This window comes from Phoca vitulina, unplaced genomic scaffold (assembly GCF_004348235.1).
Source record: "Phoca vitulina isolate PV1807 unplaced genomic scaffold, GSC_HSeal_1.0 scaffold15, whole genome shotgun sequence".
NCBI classification, from domain to species: Eukaryota; Metazoa; Chordata; class Mammalia; order Carnivora; family Phocidae; genus Phoca; species Phoca vitulina.
Genome location: NW_022589718.1, coordinates 34,273,903 through 34,300,937, shown reverse-complemented (window position 1 = coordinate 34,300,937; position 27,035 = coordinate 34,273,903).

The window sequence follows — 27,035 nt, the reverse complement described above, 5'->3', positions numbered from 1 at the left end:
GAAAAGTGTTCAAAAATGTTTAAACTTCTATTTACAACATATATAAGTACTAGGGATGTACTGTACAGAATGATGACTATAGTTAACTATTACAGAAGCTGTACAATATGTATAAATATTGTTAAACGAGTAAATCCTAAGAGCTCTCATCACAAGGTAAGTTTTTTTTTCTCTTTTTACTATATCTCTGAGATGATGGATACTAACTAAACTTATAGAAATATTTTTTTTTTACAATATATGTCAAACCATTTTGCTGTACACCTTAAACTTATACAATGATGTGTGTCAATTATATCTCATTAAACCTAGAAAAAAATGGCCCCCAATAACTTGGGGGTGGAATCTTTTGGGTTTTCCACATAAAGTATCATGTCATCTGTGAAGAGAGAGAGTTTGACTTCTTCTTTGCCAATTTGAATGAATGCCTTTTCTTTTTGTTGTCTGATTGCTGAGGATAGGACTTCTAGTACTATGTTGAACGAAAGTGGTGAGAGTGGGCATCCCTGTCATGTTCCTGACCTTAAGGGAAAAGCAACCCATAGAATGGGAGAAAATATTTGCAAATGACATTACAGACAAAGGGTTGGTATCCAAGATCTATAAAGAACTTCTCAAACTCAACATGCAAAAAACAAATAATCCAGCCAAGAAATGGGCAGAAGACATGAACAGACACTTCTCCAAAGAAGACATACAAATGGCTAACAGACATGAAAAAATGTTCAACATCTCTAGCCATCAGGGAAATACAAATCAAAACCACAATGAGATACCACCTTACACCAGTTAGAATGGCCAAAATTAACAAGACAGGAAACAACAAATGTTGGTGAGGATGTGGAGAAAGGGGAACCCTCTTACGCTTTTGGTGGGAATGCAAGCTGGTACAGCCATTCTGGAAAACAGTATGGAGGTTCCTCAAGACATTAAAAATAGAGCTACCCTATGACCCAGCAATTGCACTACTAGGTATGTACCCCAAAGATATAGATGTAGTGAAAAGAAGGGCCATATGCACCCCAATGTTCATAGCAGCAATGTCCACAATAGCCAAACTGTGGAAGGAGCCAAGGTGCCCTTCAACAGACAAATGGATAAAGAAGATGTGGTTCACATATACAGTGGAATATTACTCAACCATCAGAAAGGATGAATACCCACCGTTTGCTTCGACATGGATGGAACTGGAAAGAATTATGCTAAGTGAAACAAGTCAAGCAGAGAAAGACAATTATGTGGTTTCACTCGTATGTGGAACATAAGGAATAGTGTGGAGGATCATAGGGGAAGGGAGAGAAAACTGAATGGGAAGAAATCAGAGAGGGAGTCAAACCATGAAAGACTCTGGATTCCGGGAACCAAACTGAGGGTTACAGAAGGGCGGAGGGTGGGAGATGGGATAACGGGGTGATGGGTATTAAGGAGGGCACGTGTTGTGATGAACACTGGGTGTTATATGCAATTAATGAATCATTGAACACTACATCAAAAACTAATGATGTACTATATGCTGGCTAATTGAACATAATAATAAAAAATTAAAAACAATAAAAAGAACAGAATACACATTCTTCTCAAGCACACACGGAACATTCTCCAGGATAGATCATATGTTCGGCCACAAAACATGTCTTAATAAATTTAAGAAAATTGAAATAATATTAAGCACCACAATAGTATGAAATTAGAAATCAAATACAAGAATAAAAATGGAAATTTCACAATATATAGAGATTGAACAACATACTCCTCACCAACCTCAGGACCAAAGAGGAAATAAAAAAGAAAAAAAAACACATTGAAACAAATGAAAACGAAATAACATACCAAAACTTATGAGATGTTGCAAAAGCAGTTCTAAGAGGGAAGTTCGTGGCAAGAAATGCCTATATAAGAAATAAGAAAGATCTTGGGGCACCTGGGTGGCTCAGTCAGTTAAGCATCAGAATCTTGATTTTGGCTCAAGTCATTATCTCAGGGTTGTGGGATCGAACACTGGGCTGGGCTTCATGCTGAGCAGGGAGTCTGCTGGAGATTCTCTCTCCCTCTCCATCTGCCCATCCCCCACTCCCCACTTGCTTGCACGCTCTCTCTCTCTTTCATATTAATAAATAAATCTTAAAAAAAAAAAGAAATAAGAAAGATCTCCAATAACCTGAGTTTATACCACAAGGAACTAGAAAAAGAAATGTGAACTAAGCCCAAATTTATTAGACAGAAGTAAATTAAGATCAGAGTGGACATAAATGAGAAGATATTAAAAAGACAACAGAAAAGGCCATTGAAACTAAGAGCTGGTTCTTTGAAAAGAAAAAGTAGTCAAACTTATTAAAGCTTGCCTAGAAAAAGAGGACTCAAAAATCAGAAATAAAACGGGACCCATTCAAATGAAAAAGATCATAAGAGACTACCATGAATAACTATACTCCAACAAATTGGACAATCTAGAAGAAATGGATGAATTTCTAGAAACATGCAACCCACCAAAAATGAATTATGAAAAAATAGAAAACCTGAACAGAACTCTAATGAGTAATCAACTGCCTAACAAAGAAAAGCACTGGACCAAAAGTTTTCACTAGTGAATTCTGTGAAACATTTAAAGAAAAATTAATATAGGTATTTCTCAAACTCTTTAAAAAAATAGAAAAGGAGGGAAAACCCCTAAACTCATTTAAAAGGCCAGCATTACACCAATGCCAAAACCATACAAGGACACCACAAGAAAATAAATTGCAGGCTAATAGCTCTGATGAACATGAATACAAAAACCCTCAACAAAATATTACCAAACCAAATTAAAAAATACATTAAAATGATCATACACCATGACCAAGCGGGATTTATTCCATGGAAGAAAGGATGGTTCAACATCTGCAAATCAATATGTGATACACCACAAGAACAAATGAAGGATAAAATTATGATCATTTCCATAGACTCAGAAGAAGCAGTTGACAAAACTCAAAATTTATAAAAAAAGCTCTCACCAAAGTGAGTAAAGAGAGGAGTATCTCAATGTAACAACAAGCCTACAGCTATCATCATACTCAATAAAAAGCTGAAAATCTTCCTTTAAGATAAATAAGAATCATGCCCATTCACACCCATTTTATTCAATGGAATAGTACTGGAAATCCTAGACACAGCAATGAGGTAAGAAAAACAAGCAAAAGACATCCAATTGGAAAAGAAGTAAAACTGTCACTATTTGCAGATAACATAGTATCATACATAAAAAAAACTAAAGACTCCATCAGAAAAAATGTTAGAACTCCTAAAAAAAAAAAAAAAGTTGTTAGAACTCTTCGGTGAGACTGCAGGACACAAAATCAATACATACAAATCGGTTGCATTTTTATACACTAAAAAACTATCAGAAAGAGAAATTTTTTTTAATAAGTCCCATTTATGATTGCATTGAAAAGAAGTTACCCAGGAATAATTTTAACCAAGGAGGTAAAGATCTGTACTCTAATAACTATGATAATAATGAAAACACTTGATGACACAAATAAATGGGAAGATAATCTGTGCTCATGGATTGGAAAAATATTGTTAAAATGTTCATATGACCCAAAGCAATCTACAGATTCAATGTAATCCCTATCAAAATTACAATGGCATTTTTTTTTCAGAAAAAGGAAACAACCTTAAAATTTATATGAAACCACAAAAGACCTCCAAGAGCCAAAGCAATCTTGGGAAAACAAAGCTAGAGGCATTATGCTCCCTGATATGAAGCTGTAGTAAATAGTAATAAAAAAATATGCTATTGGCATGAGAAAGAGACACAAATCAACAGAACAGAATACAGAGCCCATAAATAAACCCACACATATATGCCAATTGATTTATGACAAAGGAGCCAAAAATATACAAGGGGAAAGGACAGTTTTTTTGATAAATAGTACTGAGAAGCTTGTACAGTCACATGCAAAAGGATGAAACTGGACCAGTATTTTACACATACAGAAATTTACTCAAAATGGACTAAAGACTTGAACTTAAGACCTGAGAGTATAAAACTCCTCAAGGACAATGTAGTGGGTATGCTCCTTGACATCAGTCTTGGCAATATTTTTTTTGGATTTGATACCAAAAGCAAATGCAACAAAAACAAATAAATGAGACTACATCAAACTAAATTGCTTCTTCACAATGAGGGAAACCACCAATAAGATGAAAAGGTAACCTATTTAATGGGAGAAGATATTTGCAAATATCTAACAAGGAATAAATATCTTAAATATAGAAAGAACTATACAGCAATAAAAAGTAAATATCCAATTAACAAATGGGCAGAAGCCCTCCATAGACATTTGTCCAAAGAAAACACACAGATGGCCAACAGACACATGAAAAGATGCTCAACATCACTAATCACAGGGAAATGAAAATCAAAACCACAATGAGATATCACTTTGTACTTGTCAGAATAGCTAAAATAAAAAAAGACAAGAAATAACAAGTGTTGGCAAGAATGTGAAGAAAAGGTCATGCACTCTTGGTGAGAACACAAACTAGTACAGCCACTGTGGAAAACAGTATGGAGGTTTCTTAAAAACTAAAAACAGAAATATCATATGATCTAAACATTCCACTACTAGGTATTCACTAGGTATTTACCCAAAGAAAACAAAAACACTAATTTTATTTTTTAATTTTTTATTATTTAAGATTTTATTTATTTAAGAGAGAGCAAGCACAAGTGAGCATGAGTGGGGGGAGGGGCCAAGGGAGAGGGAGAGACAGACTCCCCACTGAGCAGGGAACCTGGCATCTGACTCCATCCTAGGACCCCAAGATCATGACCTGAGCCGAGGGCAGATGCTTAACTGACTGAGCCACCCAGGTGCTCCTAGAAACACTAATTTTAGATGATATATGCACCCCTAGGTTGATTACAGCGTTATTTACAATAGATAAGATATGGAAGCAAACTAAGTATCCATCAGTAGATGAATGGACAAGGAAGAATTGGTATATATACAATGAAATATTATACTACCATAACAAAGAATCAGATCTTGCCGTGTCTGACAAAAAGGATGAACGTAGAGAGTGTTATGCTAAGTGAAGTAAGCCAGACTCAAATAAATAAATACCATAGAGTTTCACTAATACGTGGAATCTAAAAAACAAATAAACAAAAGCAGTATGAGATCTATATATACAGAGAAACTGATGGTTGCCAAACAGAAAGGGAGTGGGAGATAGAGGCTTCTAGCTATAGAATGAATAAGTCATGGGGGTAAAAGCATAGGAAATACAGTCAATGATATAGTAGTAACTTTTTATGATAACAGATGGTAGCTACACTTGTGAGCACAGTGTAACATAGTACATAACATAGGATAGTATAGAGATGTGGAATCACTATGGTGTATGCCTAAATCTAATGAAACATTGTGTGTCAACCAATACACACACACACACACACAGAGTGAGATACCACCCAACATCTGTTAGAATGGCTGTTATAAAAGACACCAGAAATAACAAGTGTTGTCAAGGATGTGGAGAAAAAAAAAGAACACTTTTGCACTGTTGGTGGGAATATAGATTGGTATAGTCACTATGGAAAATAGTAGGGAATTTCTTCAAAAAAAAAAAAATAGAACTACCAAACAATCCAGTGACTTCACTTCTGGGTATTTCTGTGAAGAATACAAAAACATTACCTTGAGAGGACATATGAGCTTCCATGTTCATTGCAGCATTGTTTACAATAGTGAACATGTGGAAGAAACTTCAATGACATCAATGGTTGAATGGATAAAGAAGATGTGATATATATATATATATATATATATATATATATATATACACACACATACACACAACGGAATATTATTCAGCCATAAAAGAAGGAAATCCTGCCTTTGTGAGAATATGAATTTAACTTGAAGGTGAAAACAGTAACCAAAGGGTTAATGGAATTAATAAGTACAGCTGCAACTTTTTACCCAGACCTTTTAGTTTGCCTTTAATTTCCCTAACTCTCCTATTCTGGGGAGACAAGATTTGAGGCTTGCTCTCCCTTTTCCTCATTTAGCTGCCTCTCAGATAAACTCTTTCCGTGATGCATACTCCATGTCTCAGTGATTGGCTTTGTTGCCCGTCAGGCAGATGAGCTGGGGTTCGCCTATAAATTTGGTGAGCCAGGCAAAACATCTTTGCTTGTGGTTTGTCAGCCCCAGTAACAGAATCCTGTGATGAGTCCAAACAGCTGTCCTGGCTCTTTGTTCTAGGGACTGTCCCTCAGGCCCTACACCTACTGAGCACTGGGGACCTTCAGCACTTAATTTAACTCTTGCAGCAAGGGAATAGTTTTTGGTTTTGTTTTGGACAGATGTCTCTTGGTGAGTACTTTGTGTGAGGGCATGTGAGTTTGTTTGTTTTTTTTTCCTTCTTGTTTGGTTTGGATCTCTTGGCCTTCTTTTTCCCTTGATTGGGAAAGGAGTGACATAGGAACTTATTTGGTGCGGTCAGTGAAGTCCTGACTTTGGAGAGAAGCTAATCCCCACAGAGGTTCTCTGGGCTTCAAGGGTTTGCTTGTTGCTTCGGTGTTTGGTATCTTTGGATAAGGCTGGTTGTGCTCTAACTGGAAAATGGGAAATGATCATTCAATTCCTGAATGCAGCCCTTTGGGCTGTATTCTCCAAAATTGGGCAATGGTTAGTTATGAACATATGAAAGGGAAAAAAATGTATTTTTTCTAACTCTGGTTGGGCCAGAATAGTCATTAGACTCCAGAGAAAAATGACTAATGGAGCCATAAATTATACCATTTTAAGACTGTTTGCATCTTGTTTGTGTATCTGTCCATGTAGGTCTGTTTGTTTATTTATTTATTTATTTATTATGTCCATGTATGTTTTAAATGGGAGATATTTTCTCTGCCTTTGCATGGTATTGCTAAAATTGGTTGGTTTAAAGGCAAATGCTTGTGGGAATTGGCTGTTCTGAAACTCAGAAATATGGAAACTAACCCAAACATTTTTTCAAGTTCATTTGATCTGGGAAAATATTTGATATTAAAGCTAATTTAAGGTTGTTGGTTTTATTAAAATGGACATGTCTTTAGAGTTACCTGCCGTAGAACTTCTGTTCTGTGTTTACTAAAATGTAGGTTTACATTATCTCTGTTGCAAAACTTGTCAGAAAAGAGAAAGCATATAGTATGTCTTTCTACCACCAGTTTTTTCTTTGTATTTGATTCTATTTTGTTTGTTCACTTGTTTTGTTTTAGAGCAAAGCCTTAGAATTCTAATAAATGTAATTAAGACTGCTGGAAACAACTCTGTATGCAAGGAAACAGACTGGTTATTCAAAGAGGGGAAACTTCGGACAAAATCTAAATGTAAAGAAAAAAGTAGGGGCACCCGGGTGGCTCAATTAGTTAAGGGTGTGCTTTCAGCTCAGGTCATGATCTCATGGTCCTGAGATTGAGCTCTACATCGGGCTCCCTGCTTGGCGGGAAGCCTGCTTCTCCTTCTCCCACTGCCCCTGCTTGTGTTCCCTCTCTTGCTATGTCTCTCTCTGTCAAATAAATAAATGAAATCTTTAAAAAAAAGAAGAAAGTAGTAGAAGGCTTGTGAAAGGGACCCTTTGGAAAGGAATTTTATGCATGGATGAGAATAAGATTATTGAGATGAGTATGCGAAAAAAAATTTTATTAGAAGGTGATCAGCACCTGGCAAAAAGAAAGGTAAGTAAGAGAACAAGATCAAGCAACATTTGAGCAATGATACAATATCAAGAGATACATTAACTGATTCTCAAAGGAGTTACAAAAGTTGGATTATCCTTCAGAATCACCAAAATTGAGGCAAAAGGGTTGGACTTTTATACCCTCATATTGAAAAGTCATTAAACGTGACCACCTGAGAAGAGAGAATGACCTTCTCAAGGCAGCTCGCTGCATTCAAGGCAATCCTTGATAGCTTCTGATAGTTCAGGACTGTTGCCAGCTTTCCTACAGCTGAGAGTCCTTCATTCCTGATGGAGATTCTGATAAGCACATTATAGCATCTGCCCACCATAAGAACTGAAATCCATGCAATGCCCTCATCTATGTCCATGTCTCAGTGTATATTGACACGGAGGATAATGGAGGAAAAGAGAGGGACTGCATAAAATTTAAAAAAAATCATCTTGTTGCAATAAAGGATTTTTAATATCAGAAGTATACAGTATAAGATTGGAATTGATTTTTCTGTTAAAATGAGATTCTTCTTAGATTATTGGTTTATATTTTATTAGGTCTCTGATTACTTAAGAAAGTTGTTTGTTTGATATGTAAAATGACATGAGAAGTGCTATCTAGTAAGTAATGATAAACCTTAAGTTATAGTGTATGGATGAATGCTGTGACTATTTCAAAAATCACATAAAATTCCTAAGGTTTTGGTATGTCCTGGTATAAAGTTATCACTTGTAATTCTAATTATTGAAGTGTTGTGTGTCATAAAGTTTTCTTGTTAAGTTCATTGTAATGATAAATATAGGTCTCTGGTAACTTTAACATCACAAAACTAAACTGAGTAAGAATTTCTGGAACTAATAAAACTGCATGCAAATTGAACAATATAGGAGGCTGAATAAGTTGAAGAGAACTATGGTTTTTATGACCCTTGTTTGAAACATGGATGATTCTCTCATGTTTGCTCTTCCAGTTTTAAGGAAATGTTTTCTCTTAAACTATATCTGACTTACCAAAATTTGGTAAAAAACGGATTTATCTTACCCAATCACTCCAGAATTCTTTCATTGACTATTCTTATATTTTCAAGGCAATGTATTTATTTACATAAGTTGAGTAAGAATCTATTCTTCTTATGACAGAACACAATTGGAAATATTGGTTATATTACCAAGGCTTTGACTGGAACGTCATATTTGAGAGAGACATGCATAGACTCAGATATGACCAGGCAGCTTTAAGGAACTAGGGTTGACTTCATGGAGCCAATGCAGCCCCTTGGAAAAATCAGCCTGGTACCTTGCTTCAAGGTTCCCAGCAACCTTACTAGGTGAGTAAAAAGGTCACTTGGCAGATGCAGGAAGCTCAGAGTATTTTGGGAAACTTGACAAGAGAGGAATTTACCCAAATCTGTAGGTAGTGCAGGCAGTCTGATGGCGAATATTTGGCTTGGCTTCTTAGCCTTTGAAAGGCTGTTGACAGTTCAATCTGAAATTCATTATAAAACATTCCAGCAATGCAGATTAAAAATAGAAGAAGAAGAAGAACTATATGTCCAATCACTAGTCTCGCTGTGCTTATGTAAATAATTAGGCCAAATTTGTTAAAACTGAACTTCTTTTATAAACAAATTAGTCTTAATTTGCCTATCTTTGGTGGAAATGAAGATTTTGGAGAGAAATTATGTTTCAGTAACACACCTTTGTGGATGTTAGATTCTAGTTCTGATTAACTGTCTTTGAGTATTTGTTGTTTGCCTGTAAAACTGGGCTGGATCCTGAAATCCTTCTGGTTTACTCAAACAGAAATAAAACTGCACTTGTTTTCCCGAAGCCTTGCAAACTGAAGCTAGACAACTTGAAGAAAATATCACAGAAAATTGTCACAGCCGCCCATGTTTGTCTGTTACTGTATGGGCCACTCAGAAACATCACCAGAACATGTTTATTCCAGTAGTCCCAATTTGACAGATCATTGGAAAATCCAGACCTTGAGATGTTCACAGACCAGAGCAGTGTATGGATTAAGGTCAATGAAGAGCTGGATGCAGTGGTGACCCATCAGCTATGGTCTATTGCCAAGGACACCATAAACTGAACTGTTTGATTGCCCAAGAGAATAATCAGGCAGCTCAAGCCACCCAGGTGGCAGCCCATACAAAGACTTCGAAACCCAGTATAATGGCTTTAGTACCAGACACTAAGAAGAGCTAAAGAATAGTGAATGAGATGCCATGCTGGCACTAAAGCCACCTAGAAATATAATTAACAAGAGATAATCCTTATTCCAGAATATCTTACGGAAAAAATAACTAGCTGCATTTATCAAAACATGTATTATAGGTAAGATGCCACATTTCAATGGATCCAGAAATGGATTGTGGGTCCCAATCTTCAGAAACTGTTGAAAAGATAGTCCAAAATGTGACATTTGTGTGAAAAATATGACACTTGTGCTAAAGAATAATCCTAAGACTAGATTTCCATCAGTTCTCAGAGGTATACAATGTAGAGGCACTAAACCTGAAGAAGACTAGTAGATAGACTTTACCATGATGCCAAAATAACAGAGGTTGATGTACCCCACAGATGTGCCTTCATACTGCCTGAATCCTAGAGACTTGGTGTTATTAAAGACCTGGGAGAGCAAACACCCAGAGGACCAACTTCAACCTCCTTGGACAGAAACTTATGAGGTGCTACTGACCACACATTCTTCAGTGGAACTAAGGGGAATTGAGCTGTGGATTTAACACACCCTAATTAAACTGGTTCCACAAGAATCCACAGGTCTTATACACCCTGCAAGCAAGGAGAACATGGGAAAAAGCGCTGCTTGGACCAACAAGCCTCTGACACACCTGAAACTACTATTTAGGAGAGCTGGTCCAAAGAAATCAATAAGTCTCAAAAATGTTGATCCCCTATGAATTAACAGGAGTGTTATGTGCAACCCCATGTTACATTTTTTCTGTGGATTTCAATATTTCCCTTGGTGATATAAATGTTTCAATAGCTGGAGCATGATAAAAGGCCTTAGACTTTTTGGCCAAGTAGTTTTAGATAATGGAATTACTTTATATTTTGCAAGAACAAGGAGGTGATTGTGCAGTAGCTAATTCATCATACTAAAAGCTACTTGGTTACAACAAATCTAAGGCCCTAGACTCAGATCTGGAACTGATTTTCAGGATTCTCCAAGGAATTAGGTCAATCTTAGTAGAATTACTCAAGTGTGAAATGTCCATATTCTTAATTCTCCTTTGCTACTTAGTCATAAAATATAGTATAAAATGTTGTACAAAAATTATTAACCAAAGAACAGAAATGTTAATAATGCAGAATGTTGGGTCTCAACGTAGAACTAAAGAATATTTGTAAATGAGCATATTCCTCTAATCTTGATCTTCACCCAATTTCAGCAAGAAGAAACTAGAGCCATCATTGTCCCAATTCCCTCAAGAATGAGGAATGATCGAAGATAGTGAGGACTGAAACTGGTAATCAAAGCATTAATGGGACCAATAAGCACAACTGCAACTTTTTACCCAGACTCCTTTTTGATTACTTTAAATTTCTCTGACTCTCCATCTTCAGGAGGGAGATTTGAGACCTGCTCTCCAGTCTTTTCATTTAGGTGCCTCTAAAATAAACCCTTTCCTTGTTGCATAGTCTATGTTTCAGTGATTAGCTTTGATGTGTGTCCAGCAGATGAACTTGGGTTTTGTTACAAGGACATTATACTAAATGAAGTAAGTCAGAAATGGAAAGACACATACCATATGACCTTACTTATATGTGGAATGTAAAAAAAAAAAAAATGCTCAATTCTTAGATATAGAAAATAGATTACTGCTTGCCAGAAGCATGGGTTGGGGAGTGGTGAAATTGGTGAAGGGGGTCAAAAGGTTAAAACTTCCAGTATAAAGTAAATAAGCCATAGGGATATAATGTACAGCATGGTACCTATAGTTTACAGTACTGTTTTGCATACTGGAAAGCCGCTGAGAGAGTAGATTTTATAACTTATCACAGGAGAAATTTTGTAACTAAGCATGATGCTGAATGTTAATATTATTGTGATCATCTCACAATATATAAAAATATATAACTATTATGTTTTACACCTGAAATTAATATTATATGTCAATTATATCTCAGTAAAAAATGATAGCAATATCATAAAAGCAAGAGTGAAAGACATTTCATTGTCATCCTTCCCCAAGTTCCTCTGGCAAAATAAGGGCATGAATACATTTTAACCAGGAGACCAGTGCAAAAAAGCCAAGCATCTCAGAGAACTGATTCATGTTGGTGGCATGAAAAGATTCTTAACTCTTTTCAGGGCCACAACAAACTTTACAGCTACATATGGAGTATTTTTCCTATAAAAGGGATTTAATAACTGGATGAACAATGACTCCACAACTAAAGACAAAGATGCATCAAGGAAGGTAGGAAAGTCAAAGATACAGCTTTATACTAGACTCCATCCCAGTCATAGTGACCCCCATAATCAAGAGGAATGCCCCACATATGGAACACTATTTCAAGGGATTGTGCCCCACATCAGGCACCCCCATCCTGGTGTCAAGCACTAAAAAGACAAGCCCTCAACATATCTGGTTTTGGAAATCAATGGGGATTAAGACCAGGAGACTCATGGAATTATAGGGAATGGAGGTCCTGCTCTTAAAAGGCTCATGTGCAAATGTGCTTGCCCTGAGATCTAGTACAAGAGCAACAAATTGAAACATCCCTAGACCATAAGTGAGGAAAACCTATTTATAAATTTTCACGTGGCTGTAAGAGATGCAGGAATCTGAAGGGACTTTATCCAGGGGCAGAAGCACTGGTGATGTCAGTTTTGCAATTTCATGCTAATTGGCCAGTAACAGAGCTGACAGAAACCATTTTTTATGTCCTCCCTCTAGCCTGGTAGCACCAGAAAGCAAGATCTGCCCACCCCATGCCTTAACTACACCATGCAATACCTGAGCCACAAGACGGTCAGACAAGGGCCCCAAGCCACACCATACATGCCCAGTGGATGAACAGCAACTGAGTCAGACAAGTGTCATGAGCCCTGAATTCCCTAGGCAGCAGGCACATGAGCCCACATGATGGATGCCCATAGTGACTCAGTTTTGTATTTCTGGGCTATCTGGAACAGCTCCTACACAAGATAGCTCCTTCAAAACTAAGGATGATAGCCATTTCTTCTAATACATGTAGACAAGTTCAGAGAGACAGGCAAAAGGAGGAGACAGAGGAATATGTTCCAATCCAAATAATAAGGCAAATCCCAAGAAAAAGACCTTAATAAAAAGGAGATAAGCAACTTATCTGAAAAGAGTTCACAGTAATGGTCATAAAGATGTTCACCAAACTCAGGAGAAAAATGAATGAACACAGTGAGAACTTCAACAAAGAGATAAGAAATATAAGAAATACCAAACAGAAGTTATCACTGAACTGAGAAAACTAGAGCAGTTCAATAGCAGAATAGATAAAATAGAAGCATGTATCAGTGAACTGGAAGACAAAACAATAGAAAACAGACAAAATGACAGAATGAAAAAGAATTGAAAAAGTGATGATACCTTAAGGGACCTCTAGGACAACATTCAGTGGAATAATATTCACATTATAGGGGTCCAAGAAGGAGAAGAGGGAGAGAAAGGGCCAGAAAAAAATTGTTGAAGTAATAATGGTGGAAAATTTCCCTAATCTGGGGAAGATGGAGAGGTAGGAAGATACTAAACTCACTTCATCCCATGGATACAACTAGATAACACCCACATTCTGGGTCATAAATAACCGAGAAAATTACCTGAAGACTGGCAGAACAGACTCTCCACAGCTAAATGTAGAGAAGAGACAACACTGAAGAGGATAGGAAGGTCAGAGACATGGTTGGGAGCTAAATGGACCCACAGGACAGTCCACAGGAGGGAGAAATGCCATGGGCACAGAAAAATGAAAGGACCAGACCCTCACACCAAGCACCTAAGGCATGAGCCTGCATGAAAACCAGAGGGGCATAATTTCTCAGGTTCTTAGAGTCAGTGGGGTTTCACATCTAGAACTTAAGAAATCAGCAGGCTCAGCAGAAAGCAGTAGGAAACCAAGTCCCTACCCTTAGAGAGACAGCACAACAAACAGCTCTATGGAGATACCAGCATAAGAACAACAGTTTAAAAAATGCCTGCACTGTATGGGAAGGAGATTTGTTTACTAATTTCAGAGCATGTGCTAATGGGGCAGGGATCATTGGGAGACCTCCTGGAACAAAGGAGCTGGCAGCACCATTTCTGTCCCTGCCTCCCAGTAGAGATATGGGAAACCTGCAGGGACCAGCACAATGCCAGCACTCACTAACTTGCTAACAGAATGCCTTGCCTTCTCCTATGGACACAACTACTCAATCCAGGCCTCTGCAACAGGTCCCTTCCCACAGCTGAGCCATGCAAACATTGCTAACACGCTGTGCCCCACTCCAGTGTTCTCCTGCAGACCTGACCCCTCTAATATGTCCTTGGCTGGAACCCATCCAAAGAGGTGTCACAAGCCTGGCATTGTGCAAGCAGCCCTGATGGAGACCAGTGCCACTCCAAAGTGACTCCTGCCCCAGGGAGAGGGGAAGATAATCACACACACACACACACACACACACACAGACAGACAGACAGACACACACACACACACGTAACCCACACATCAGTGGGCCGGGGGCAGACATTTGGTCTAACTGCAGACCCCACTAACCAATAAAAGCTTCTCAGGTGACAACACAGAGAAACTACCCTGCAGTTTGGTGCTACTGCTTCTCTGTCAAATGCCTGGTCTGACTCAACTCAAGCCCACAGACTGGCCCACTAACACAACACAGGCACCAAACCCTGTCCACAAAACACAAAGAGAGCCATTGCAGATAACTGGACTGAAGGCAAAAGTGGCCTAGCCACAACAGTAGGGCAAGTGCAAACCCCATAAGAACATCTCTGAAGCATCAGGTTGTGGTGAACAGGGGACACTGCATTGCAGGACCTCTTCTTCATAAGACCACTTCATAGCTGATTTTCCTAACATACAGAAACAGACACAGAGAGGAGACAGAGGGATATGTCCCAAATGAAAGAAAAGAAGTTCACAGAAAGAGGGCTAAACAAAATGGATATAAGTAAAATGCCTGATAGAGAATTGAAATAATCATCATAAAGATACTCTGTGGATTTGAGAAAAGAGTGGAGGGCCCCAGTGAGACCCTCAGGAAAGAGAGAAGGACATAAAAAAGAACCAATCAGAGATGAACTCAATAACTGAAATTAAAAACACACTACATGGAATAAATAGTAGACTATAGAATGGATCAAGGACCTGGAAGACAGAGTAATGGAAGGGAATCAATCTGAATAGGAGGAGAGAAAAAAATACGTTAAAAAAATAAAAGTAGACATAGGGAACTCAGCAACACCATCAAGTATAATAACATATGCGTTATAGGTATCCCAGAAAGAGAAGAGAGAAAAGGGGGCAGAAAATTTATTTTAAGAAATAATAGCTGAATACTTCCCAAATCTGGGGAAGGAAACAAATCCACATCCAGGAGGCACAGAAATCCCCAAACTCAACCCAAGGAAGTTCACACCAAGACACATAGTCTTTAAAAAAACAAAAGTAGTGACAAAGAGAAATTTTTAAAAACAGCAAAAGAAAGCAGTTACATACAAGGGAACCTCATAAAATGATCACTACCCTATGACCCAGCAATTGCACTACGGTCTATTTACCCCAAAGATACAGATGTAGTGACAAGAAGGGCCATATGCACCCCAATGTTCATAGCAGCAATGTCCACAATAGCCAAACTGTGGAAAGAACTGAGATGCCCTTCAACAGACGAATGGATAAAGAAGATGTGACCCATATGTACAATGGACTATTAGCCATCAGAAAGGATGAATACCCAACTTTCACATCAACATGGGTGGAATTGGAGGAGATTATGCTAAGTGAAATAAGTCAAGCAGAGAAAGTCAATTATCATATGGTTTCACTTATTTGTGGAACATAAGGAATAGCATGGAGGACATTAGGAGAAGGGAGGGAAAAATGAAGGGGGGGAATCAGAGGGTGAGACAAACCATGAGAGACTATGGACTCTGGGAAACAAACTGAGGGTTTCAGAGGGGTGGGAGGTGGGGGGATGAGTTAGCTCGGTAATGGGTATTGAGGACACGTATTGCATGGAGCACTGGGTGTTATACACAAACAATGAATCGTGGATCACTACCTCAAAAACTAATGATGTGTTGTATGGTGACATAACATAATAAAAACAAACAAACAAAAAACCCCAACCCCCCCCAAAAAAAAGAAAAGAAAAAAGTAGTGACAAAGAGAAATTTTTAAAAACAGCAAAAGAAAGGAGTTACATACAAGGAACCTCATAAGATGATCAGCTGATTTCTCAACAGAAACTGCCAGCAAGAAAGGAGTGCCATGTTATATTGAAAGTGCTTAGAGATAAAAACCTGCAGCCAAGAATATTCTATCCAGCAAGGCTATCATTTAGAATAGAAGGAGAGATAGAGTTTCCCAAGCAACAAAAGTTAAAGGACTTCATGACCACTAAACCAGCACTACGATATATGTTAAAGGGTACTTTTTGAGTGGAAAGGAAAGATCATTAGCAGGAGTAAGAAAATTAGGAAGCACAGAAGAAGTAAAATGAAGGATATCTATAAAAATCAGTCAAGGGATTCACGAAATAAAGGGATATAAAATGTGAAACAAGATACCTAAATATGGTGGGGAGAGGAGTAAAGAAGAGGTTCAAACTTAAGCCACCATCAATTTAATATAGATTGCTACATGCATAAGATGTTATTTATAAACCTAATGGTAACCATAAATCAAAACCTGGTAATAGATATGCAAAAAATAAAGAGAAAGGAACCCAAGTACATCACTAAAGAAAGCCAGCAAATCATGAAAGCGCAAGAGAAGAAAGTAACGGAGAACAACAACAACAACAAAAAACCCACACACGACAACAAAAACCTTAAAACAAGTAACAAAATGGCAGTAAGTACCTATCTATCAGTAATTACTTTGAATGTAAATGAATTAAATGCTGCAATCCAAAGACATAGGGTGGAGAAATGGATAAAAAAGGAAAACCCATTTACGTTGTCTACAAGAAACTCACTTCAGACCTAAAGACACATGCAGATTCAGAGCGAAGGGATGGAAAAATATTTATCATGCAAATGGAAATTAAAGGCAAGTCAGGGTAGCAATACTTACATGGAATAAGATCAACTTTAAAACAAAGACTGTAAGAAGAGGCAAAGAAGGACACTACATAATCAAAAAAGGGATAATCCAACAAGAAGATATAGAAATTGTAAATATTTGTGAACCCAACATGGGAGCATCCAAATACATACAGCAGCTCAAAACAAACATAAAAATATTCAAGAGTAATACACTGAGAGTAGGGAATTTAAAACCCCAATTACATCAATGGATAGGTATTCCAAAAAGAAAAAAGAAGAAAGGTGGCTTTGAATGATACATTAGATGGGATGGATCTAACAGACATATTTACAATATTTCAATCCTAAAGCAGAATACACATTATTTTCAAGTGCACATGGAACATTCTCCAGAATGGATCACCTAATCAGCCATAAAACAAATCACAACAGAGATTTTGGAAAAGATGGCGGAGCAGTAGGGGACCCTAATCCAACTGGTCCCCAGAATTGAGCTGGATATCTACCAGACCACTCTGAGTACCCATGAAATCAGCCTGAGATGTAAGAAGATAGATCTGGATCTCTATGAACAGAAGATCGCTGGTGGTTGGTTTCGAGGTATGAAGCAGGGAGCCGTGATTCTGTGGGCAGATATTGGAGGATAAACAGCAGCAGGAGGGAGCCTGGCCGTGGGCATCCTACACCACCGGTGAGTGATAACCTCCTGCGCTGGGGATGGGTCACAGACTCGCAGACCCAAAGCAGTGGGGAAAGGACTTTAGATGGAAACCAGAGCAGTGGGGTAGTGCGAGCGAACTGGGAGCAGCTGGCGGTTTTAGAAGCACAAAGGGCAGAGATGAGCCCCAAACTGGAGGCAGGACTGGGAGTATTGCGGAGGGGTGCACAACCCAGGACATTGCAGTTTATAGCAGCACAGACAGAAACGGAGATAGTGTGGCCTGGAGAGCTCACTGAAGAACAGACGGCGATCTCTCTGCTCTAAGGCAGAGGGTTGGAAACAGTCTCTTCTGCTCTGACTCTCCAAAGAGAAGCAGAAAGCTGCCAGGGAAAGCCGCCAGAGAACAAAATCCCCCAAAAAACTGGTTTCCACTGAGCCCATCCCCCGTCGCAGGGGGACAGGGCAACTCTGCCCAAACAGGGTTGCCTGAGTAACAGCACGGCAGGACCCTCCCCCAGAAGACAGGCTGGGAAAAGAAGAGGCCAGCAACCTTAAGGTTCCTAGGAAACAGGTGCATCTTGCTTGGGTTGTGGTCAATAATTTGGACTCTATACATTCCCTCAACCACCCATCAACAGAATGACTAGGAGGAGGAACCCCCAAAATAGGAAAGACTCAGAGATTATGATTTATGCCACAGATTTACAAATGGATTCAGATATAACCAAGATGTCGAAGATGGAATTCAGGCTAGCAATTGTGAAGACAATAACTAGAATGGAGAAATCAATTAATGGCAACATAGAGTCTCTAAGGGCAGAAATGAAAGCTGAATTGGCAGAACTTAAAAATGCTATCAATGAGATCCAATCTAATCTAGATAATCTAACAGCTAGGGTAAGTGAGGCAGAAGAGAGAATTAGTGACCTGGAAGAGAATTTCATAGATAAAAAGGGAAAATAGGAGGCCAGGGAAAAACAACTCAGAATCCATGAAAATAGAATCAGAGAAATAAGTGACACCATGAAGCATTCCAATGTAAGAATTATTGGAATCCCAGAGGGGGTGGAGAGAGAGAGAGGTCTAGAAGATATATTTGAGCAAATCATAGCTGAGAACTTCCCTAATCTGGGGAATGAAACATACATTCGTGTCCTAGAGGCAGAGAGGACCCCTCCCGAGATCAAGGAAAACAGGCCAACACCCCGGCACGTAATAGTAAAAGTCACAAATCTTAGAACCAAGGAAACCATCTTAAGGGCAGTTAGGGGGAAGAGATTCCTTACGTACAGAGGGAGGAACATCAGAATAATGTCAGACCTATCCACAGAGACCTGGCAAGCCAGAAAGGCCTGGCAAGACATATTCAGGGCACTAAATGAGAAGAACATGCAGCCAAGAATACTTTATCTGGCAAGGCTGTCATTTAGAATGGATGGAGAGATGCAGAGCTTCCAAGACCAGCAGAAACTGAAAGAATATGTGACCACTAAGCCAGCCCTGCAAGAAATATTAATGGGGGTTCTATAAATGGAGAAAGACCCTAAGAGTGATATACAACAGAAATTTACAGGGATAATCTATAAAAACAATGTCTTCACAGGCAACATGATGACAATTAATTCGTATCTTTCAATAATCACTCTCAACGTGAATGGTCTAAATGCTCCCATAAAATGGCACAGGGTGGCAGATTGGATAAAAAGACAGGACCCATCCATATGCTGTCTACAAGAGATTCATTTTGAACCTAAAGATACATCCAGACTGAAAGTGAAGGGATGGAGATCCATCTTCCATGCCAGTGGACCTCAAAAGAAAGCTGGGGTAGCAATTCTTATATCAGACAAATTAGATTTTAAACTAAAAACTGTAGTTAGAGACACAGAAGGACACTATATCATTCTTAAAGGGTCTATCCAACAAGAAGATCTAACAATTATAAATATCTATGCCCCCAACATGGGAGCAGCCATCTACATAAGCCAACTGTTAACTAAAATAAAGAGTCATATTGATAACAATACGTTAATTGTAGTAGGAGACCTCAATACTCCACTCTCAGCAATAGACAGATCATCTAAGCAGAAAATCAACAAAGAAACAAGAGCTTTGAAAGACACATTGGACCAGATGGATCTCATAGATATATACAGAACATTCCACCCTAAAACAACAGAATATTCATTCTTCTTGAGCGCACATGGAACTTTTTCCAGAATAGACCACATACTGGGTCACAAATCAGGTCTCAACCAATACTAAAAGATTGAGATTATTCTCTGCATATTCTCAGACCACAATGCTTTAAAACTGGAACTCAATCACAAGAAAAAATTTGGCAGAAATTCAAACACTTGGAAGCTAAAGACCACTCTGCTCAAGAATGTTTGGGTCAACCAGGAAGTCAAAGAAGAACTTAAACAATTCATGGAAACCTATGAGAATAAAAACACATTGGTCCAAAACCTATGGGATACTACAAAGGCAGTCCTAAGGGGGAAATACATAGCCATCCAAGCCTCATTCAAAAAAATAGAAAAATCCCGAATTCACCAACTAACTCTACACCTTAAAGAACTAGAGAGAAAGCAAAAAAACGATGCCTAAGCCACGCATTAGAAGAGAAACAATTAAGATTAGAGCAGAGATCAATGAATTAGAAACCAGAAACACAGATCAGATCAACGAAACTAGAAGGTGGTTCTTTGAAAGAATTAATAAGATCGATAAACCACTGGCCAGACTTATCCAAAAGAAAAAAGAAAGGACCCAAATTAATAAAATTATGAATGAAAGGGGAGAGATCATGACTAACACCAAGGAAATAGAAACAATTATTAGAAATTATTATCAACAACCATATGCGAATAAACTGAGCAATCTGGATGAAATGGAGGCCTTCCTGGAAAGGTATAAGCTGCCAAGACTGAAACAGGAAGAAATTGACAACCTGAATAGGCCAATAGCCAGTAACAAGATTGAAGCAGTGATCAAAAACCTCCCAAAAAACAAGAGCCAGGGCCTGATGGATTCCCTGTGGAATTCTACCAAACATTCAAAGAAGAAATAATACCTATTCTACTGAAGCTGTTTCAAAAAATAGAAACAGAAGGAAAGCTTCCAGACTCATTCTATGAGGCCAGCATTACCTTAATCCCCAAACCAGGCAAAGACCCCATCAAAAGGAGAATTTCAGACCTATATCCCAGATGAATATGGATTCCAAAACCCTCAACAAAATCCTAGCTAATAGGATCCAACAATACATTAAAAGGATCATCCACCACGACCAAGTGGGATTCATCCCCAGGATGCAAGGGTGGTTCAACATTTGCAAATCAATCAATGTGATAGAACACATTAATAAGAGAGAAGAACCATATGGTCCTCTCAATTGACTCAGAAAAAGCATTTGACAAAATACAGCATCCTTTCCTGATTAAAACTCTTCAGAGTATAGGGATAAAGGGAACATTCCTCAAGTTCATAAAATCCATCTATGAAAAACCCACAGTGAATATCATCCTCAATGGGGAAAGGCTGAGAGCCTTTCCCTTAAGATCAGGAACACGTCAAGGATGCCCACTCTCGCCACTATTGTTAAACATAGTATTAGAAGTCCTAGCAACAACAATCAGACAGCAAAAAGAAATAAAAGGTATTCAAATTGGCAAAGAAGAAGTCAAACTCTCTCTTTTCACAGATGACATGATACTTTTCACAGATGACATGATACTTTTGGAAAACCCAAAAGACTCCACCCCCAAATTCCTAGAACTCTTACAGCATTTCAGGAATGTGGCAGGATACAAAAGCAATGCACAGAAATCAGTTGCTTTCTTATACACTAACAACGCAACTGTAGAAAGAGAAATTAGAGAAACGATTCCATTTACAATAGCACCAAAAACCATAAGATATCTCAGAATAAACCTAACCAAAGAGGTAAAGGATCTATACTCTAGGAACTACAGAACACTCATGAAAGAAACTGAAGAAGACACAAAAAGATGGAAAAACATTCCATGCTCATGGATGGGAAGAATACTTTGTTAAAATGTCTATGCTACCCAGAGCAATCTATATGTTCAATGTCATCCCAATCAAAATTCCAATGACATTTTTCAAAGTGCTGGAACAAACAATCCTAAAATTTGTATGGAATCAGAAAAGACCCCGAATCGCCAAGGAAATGTTGAAAAAGAAAAACAAAGCTGGGGGCATCACGTTGCCCGATTTCAAGCTATATTACAAAGCAGTGATCACCAAGACAGCATGGTACTGACACAAAAACAGACATATAGATCAATGGAACAGAATAGAGAGCTCAGATATGGACCCTCAACTCTATGGTCAAATAATTGTCGACAAAGCAGGAAAAAACATGCAATGGAAAAAAGACAGTCTCTTCAATCAATGGGGCTGGGAAAATTGGACAGCCACATGCAGAAGAATGAAACTCGACCATTCTCTAACACCAGACACAAAGATAAACTCAAAATGGGTGAAAGACCTCAATGTGAGACAGGAATCCATCAAAATCCTAGAGGAGAACATAGGCAGTAACCTCTTTGACATTGGCCACAACAACTTTTTTCAAGATACATCTCCAAAAGCTAGTGAAACAAAAGCAAAAATGAACTTTTGGGACTTCATCGAGATAAAAAGCTTCTGCACAGCAAAGGAAACAGTCAACAGAACAAAGAGGCAACCCACAGAATGGGAGAGGGTATTTGCAAATGACACTACAGACAAAGGGCTGGTATCTAATATCTATAAAGAACTTCTCAAACTCAACACCCAAAAAACAAATAATCAAGTCAAAAAATAGGCAGAAAACATGAACACTTCTCCAAAGAAGACATACAAATGGCTAACAGACACATGAAAAAATATTCATCATCATTAGCCATTAGGGAAATTCAAATCAAAACCACATTGAGATAACCTTACACCAGTTAGAATGGCAACAATTGATAAGGCAAGAAACAACAAATGTTGGGAGAGGTTGTGGAGTAAGGGGAACCCTCTTACACTCTTGGTGGGAATGCAAGTTGGCACAGCCACTTTGGAAAACAGTGTGGAGGTGCCTCAAAAAATGAAAAATAGAGCTATCCTATGACCCAGCAATTGCACTCCTGGGTATTTACCCCAAAGACACAGATGTAGTGAAAAGAAGGGCCATATGCACCCCAATGTTGATAGCAGCAATGTCCACAATAGCCAAACTGTGGAAAGAGCTGAGAAGCCCTTCAACAGATGAATGGATAAAGAAGATGTGGTCCATATATACAATGGAATATTACTCAGCCATCAGAAAGGATGAATACCCAACTTTCACATCAACATGGATGGGACTGGAGGGGATTATGCTAAGTGAAATAAGTCAAGCAGAGAATGTCAGTTGTCATATGGTTTCACTTATTTGTGGAACATAAGGAATAGCATGGAGGACATTAGGAGAAGGAAGGGAAAAATGAAGGGGGGGGAATCAGAGGGAGAGATGAACCATGAGAGACTACGGACTCTGAGAAAAAAACTGAGGGTTTTAGAGGGGAGGGGTTGGGGGGGGTGGGTTAGCCCAGTGATGGGTATTAAGGAGGGCAGGTACTGCATGGAGCACTGGGTGTTATACAAAAACAATGGATCGTGGATCACCATATTAAAAACTAATGATGTATTGTATAGTGACTAACATAACATAATAAAAGGATAAAAAAGAAAAAAAGAATAAAAAACCCAAATCACAACAAATTTAGAAAGATTAAAGTCATATCATGCATCATTTCTGACCACAACACTGAAACTAGAAATCTACCACAAGAAAAAACCTGGAAAGAACACAAATATATAGAGGTTAAATAACATGGCATTTAACAATGAATGAGTCAATCAAGAAATCAGAGGAAATCCAAAAATACACAGACACAAATGAAAATGAAAACACAAAGGTCAAAAGTCTTTGAGATGCAACAAAAGTGGTTATAATAGGAAAGAGTATAGCAACACAGGCCTACATTAATAAGCAAGAAAAATCTCAAATAAACAACCTAACCTTACACCTAAAGGAGCTGGGAAAAAGAAGAACAAACAAAACCCAAAAACAATAGAAGGAAGGAAATAATAAAGATTAAAGTAGTAATAAATCAAATAGAAACTAAACACACACACACACAAACAAAAAAACAAAGCAGATCAATTACACCAGGAGTTGGTTCTTTGAAAAGATCAAAAATATTGTTAAAACCTTAGCCAGACTTGAAAGAAAAAAAAAGAAAGGTAGCATGGAGGACATTAGGAGAAGGAAGGGAAAAATGAAGGTGGGTGGGAATCGGAGGGGGAGACGAACCATGAGAGACCATGGACTCTGAGAAACAAACCGAGGGTTTTAGAGGGGAGGGGAGTGAGGGGTGCGTTAGCCCGGTGATGGGTATTGAGGACACGTATTGCATGGAACATGGGGTATTAAACACAAACAATGAATCGTGGATCACTACCTCAAAAACTAATGATGTATTGTATGGTGATGAACATAACATAATAAAATAAAATTAAAATTAAGAAAAGAAAAAGAAAGAAAACACAAAATCAGAAATGAAAAGAACCAACACCACAAAAACAAAGATTTTAAAAGACTGTTATCAAAATAATGTTATGAAATTGGACAACATAGAAGAAATGGATAAGTTCCTAGAAACATATAACCTCTCTAAACTGAATCAGGAAGATATAGAAAATTTGAAAAGACTGATTACCAGCAATGAAATTGAATCAGTAATCAAAAAACTCCCAACAGACTAAAGTATAGGACCAGATAGCATCACAGAAGAATTCTACCAAATATTTAAAGAAGATTTAATACCTATTGTTCTCAAACTATTTCAAAAACTAGAAGAGGAAGGAAAGCTTCCAAATTCATCCTATGAGACCAGGATTACCCTGATACCAAACCAAGGATTACCCTGATACCAAAACCAGAAAAAGACAATACAGAAAAAGAGAACCACAGGTCAATATCTCTGATGAACATAGACATAAAAATCCTCAAACAAAACAGTAGCAAAGCATATCCAACAATACATTTAAAAAAATAATTCACCTTGATCAGGGAGGATTTATTCCTGGGATGATAGGATGGTTCAATATTTTCAAGTCAATCAATGTGATAAATCACATCAACAAGGGAAAGGATATGATCATTTCAGATAGATGCAGAAAAAGCACTTGACAAAGTATATCAATTCATGATAAAAACTATCAACAAAGTAGATTTTGAGGTAACATACTTAACATAATAAAGGGCATATATGAAAAACCCACAGCTAACATCATACTTAATGGTGAAAAACTCAGCTTTCCCCTAAGGTCAAGGACCTTAGCAACAAAACAAGCACATCTACTCTCACTACTTTTATTCAACATAGTACTGGAAGTCCTAGGACCAGCAGACAACAAAAAGAAATTAAAGCATCCAAATAAGTAAGAAGTAAAACTTGTTCACTATTTGCAGATGATACTATATATAGAAATCCCTAAAGACTCCACCAAAAAAACTACTAGAACTGATAAATGAGTAAGGTCACAGGATAGTAAGGTCAGTAAGGTCACAGGATACAAAATCAATATACAGAAATCTGTTGCATTTCTATATACTAATAGTGAATCAGCATAAAGTGAAATTAAGAAAACAATCTCATTTACAACTGCACCAAAAAGAATAAAATACCTAGGAGTAAATGTAACCAAAGAGGCAAAAGACCTATACTCTGAAAACTATAAAACACTGATGAAAGGAATTGAAGATGACACACAAAAAAAAATGGAAAGGCACCCAATGCTCATTGATTAGAAGAACAAATATTGTTAAAATGTCCATACTACTCAAAACAATGTAAGCATTTAATGCAATCCCAACCAAAACACCAATAGCATTTTTCACAGACTTAGAACAAACAATCTTAAAATGTGTATGGAACCACAAAAGACCTTGAATAGCCAAAGCGATCTTGGAAAAGAACAAAACTGGAGGTATCACAATCCCAGATTTCAAGATATACCGCATAGCTGTAGTAATCAAAACACTATAGCACTGGCACAAAAACAGATGTATGGATCCATGGAACAGAATAGAGAGCCCAGAGATAAATCCATGATTATACATGGTCAATTAGTCTCTGACAAAAGAGGAAAGAATACGCAATGGGAAAAAGTCTCTTCAACAAATGGCGTTGGGAAAAATGGACAACTACATGCAAAAGAGTGGAACTGGACCACTTTCTCACACCATACACAAAAATAAACTCAAAATGGATTAAAGACCTCAAGTGAGACTTGAAACCATAAAAATCCTAGAGAGAGCCCAGGCAGTAATTTCTCTGACATAGGTCACAGTAACAGTTTTCTAGATATGTCTCCTGAGGCAAGGGAAACAAAAACAAAAATAATTTTCATTTCTACAGAATGTCACTTGCAATAGGCCAGTTTATCGTTAGATACAACATTGTTCATTGATGAGTCCTATGAATAAAATAAATATGAAGATAAAGCTTTACACTTTACTATTAGAAATATGTTATAGCTAATAACTAATCTCATTAGTAGAACAATGTATTAAAACAATGTTTTAATACGAACTGTTTATTTTCAACACTAAATACCTATCTACATATATCAATTACTATTTATAAACAGAGCTTTCAAACACTCCCCAGAATACTCTTTTAAGTATTTCAGTGAAGTAACTTGTTACTTGAATATTGTTTTAATCATTACAAAACACTTATCTATGAATCTCCATGATCCTGTGGTACTGATAAGAACTTGTAGGTTTGTATCAAATAAAGGTATATTCACTAAGGACCTGGTAGACAAAATTAACAATGTCAATGTAAGTTAATAAAAATCTCCCAATGTGAAAAAAAATTCAATTTCTAATTAAAAAAAAGACACATTAGACCAGCTGAACTTTATACAGAACATTCCATCCAAAAACTGCATAATAAATATTCTTTTCAAGTGCACATGAAACATTCTCCAGAATAGATCATATATTAGGCCACAAAGCAAGTCTCAATAAATTTAAGAAGAATGAAATCATATCACTATCTTTTCTGATCACAGTGGTGTGAAACTAGAAATTAATTACAAGAAGAAAACTGAAAAAAAAAAAAAGAAATGTGGAGATTTAACATGTTACTTAGCAGCCAATGTGCACATGAAAAAACCAAAGAGGAAATAAAAACTACCTTGAGACAAATGAAAATGGAAATGTGATGTTCCAGAATCTTTGGGATGCAGTAAAAGCAGTTCTAAGAGGGTATTTCATAGCAATACAGCACACTTCATGAGACAAACAAACCAAAAAAAAAAAAAAAAAA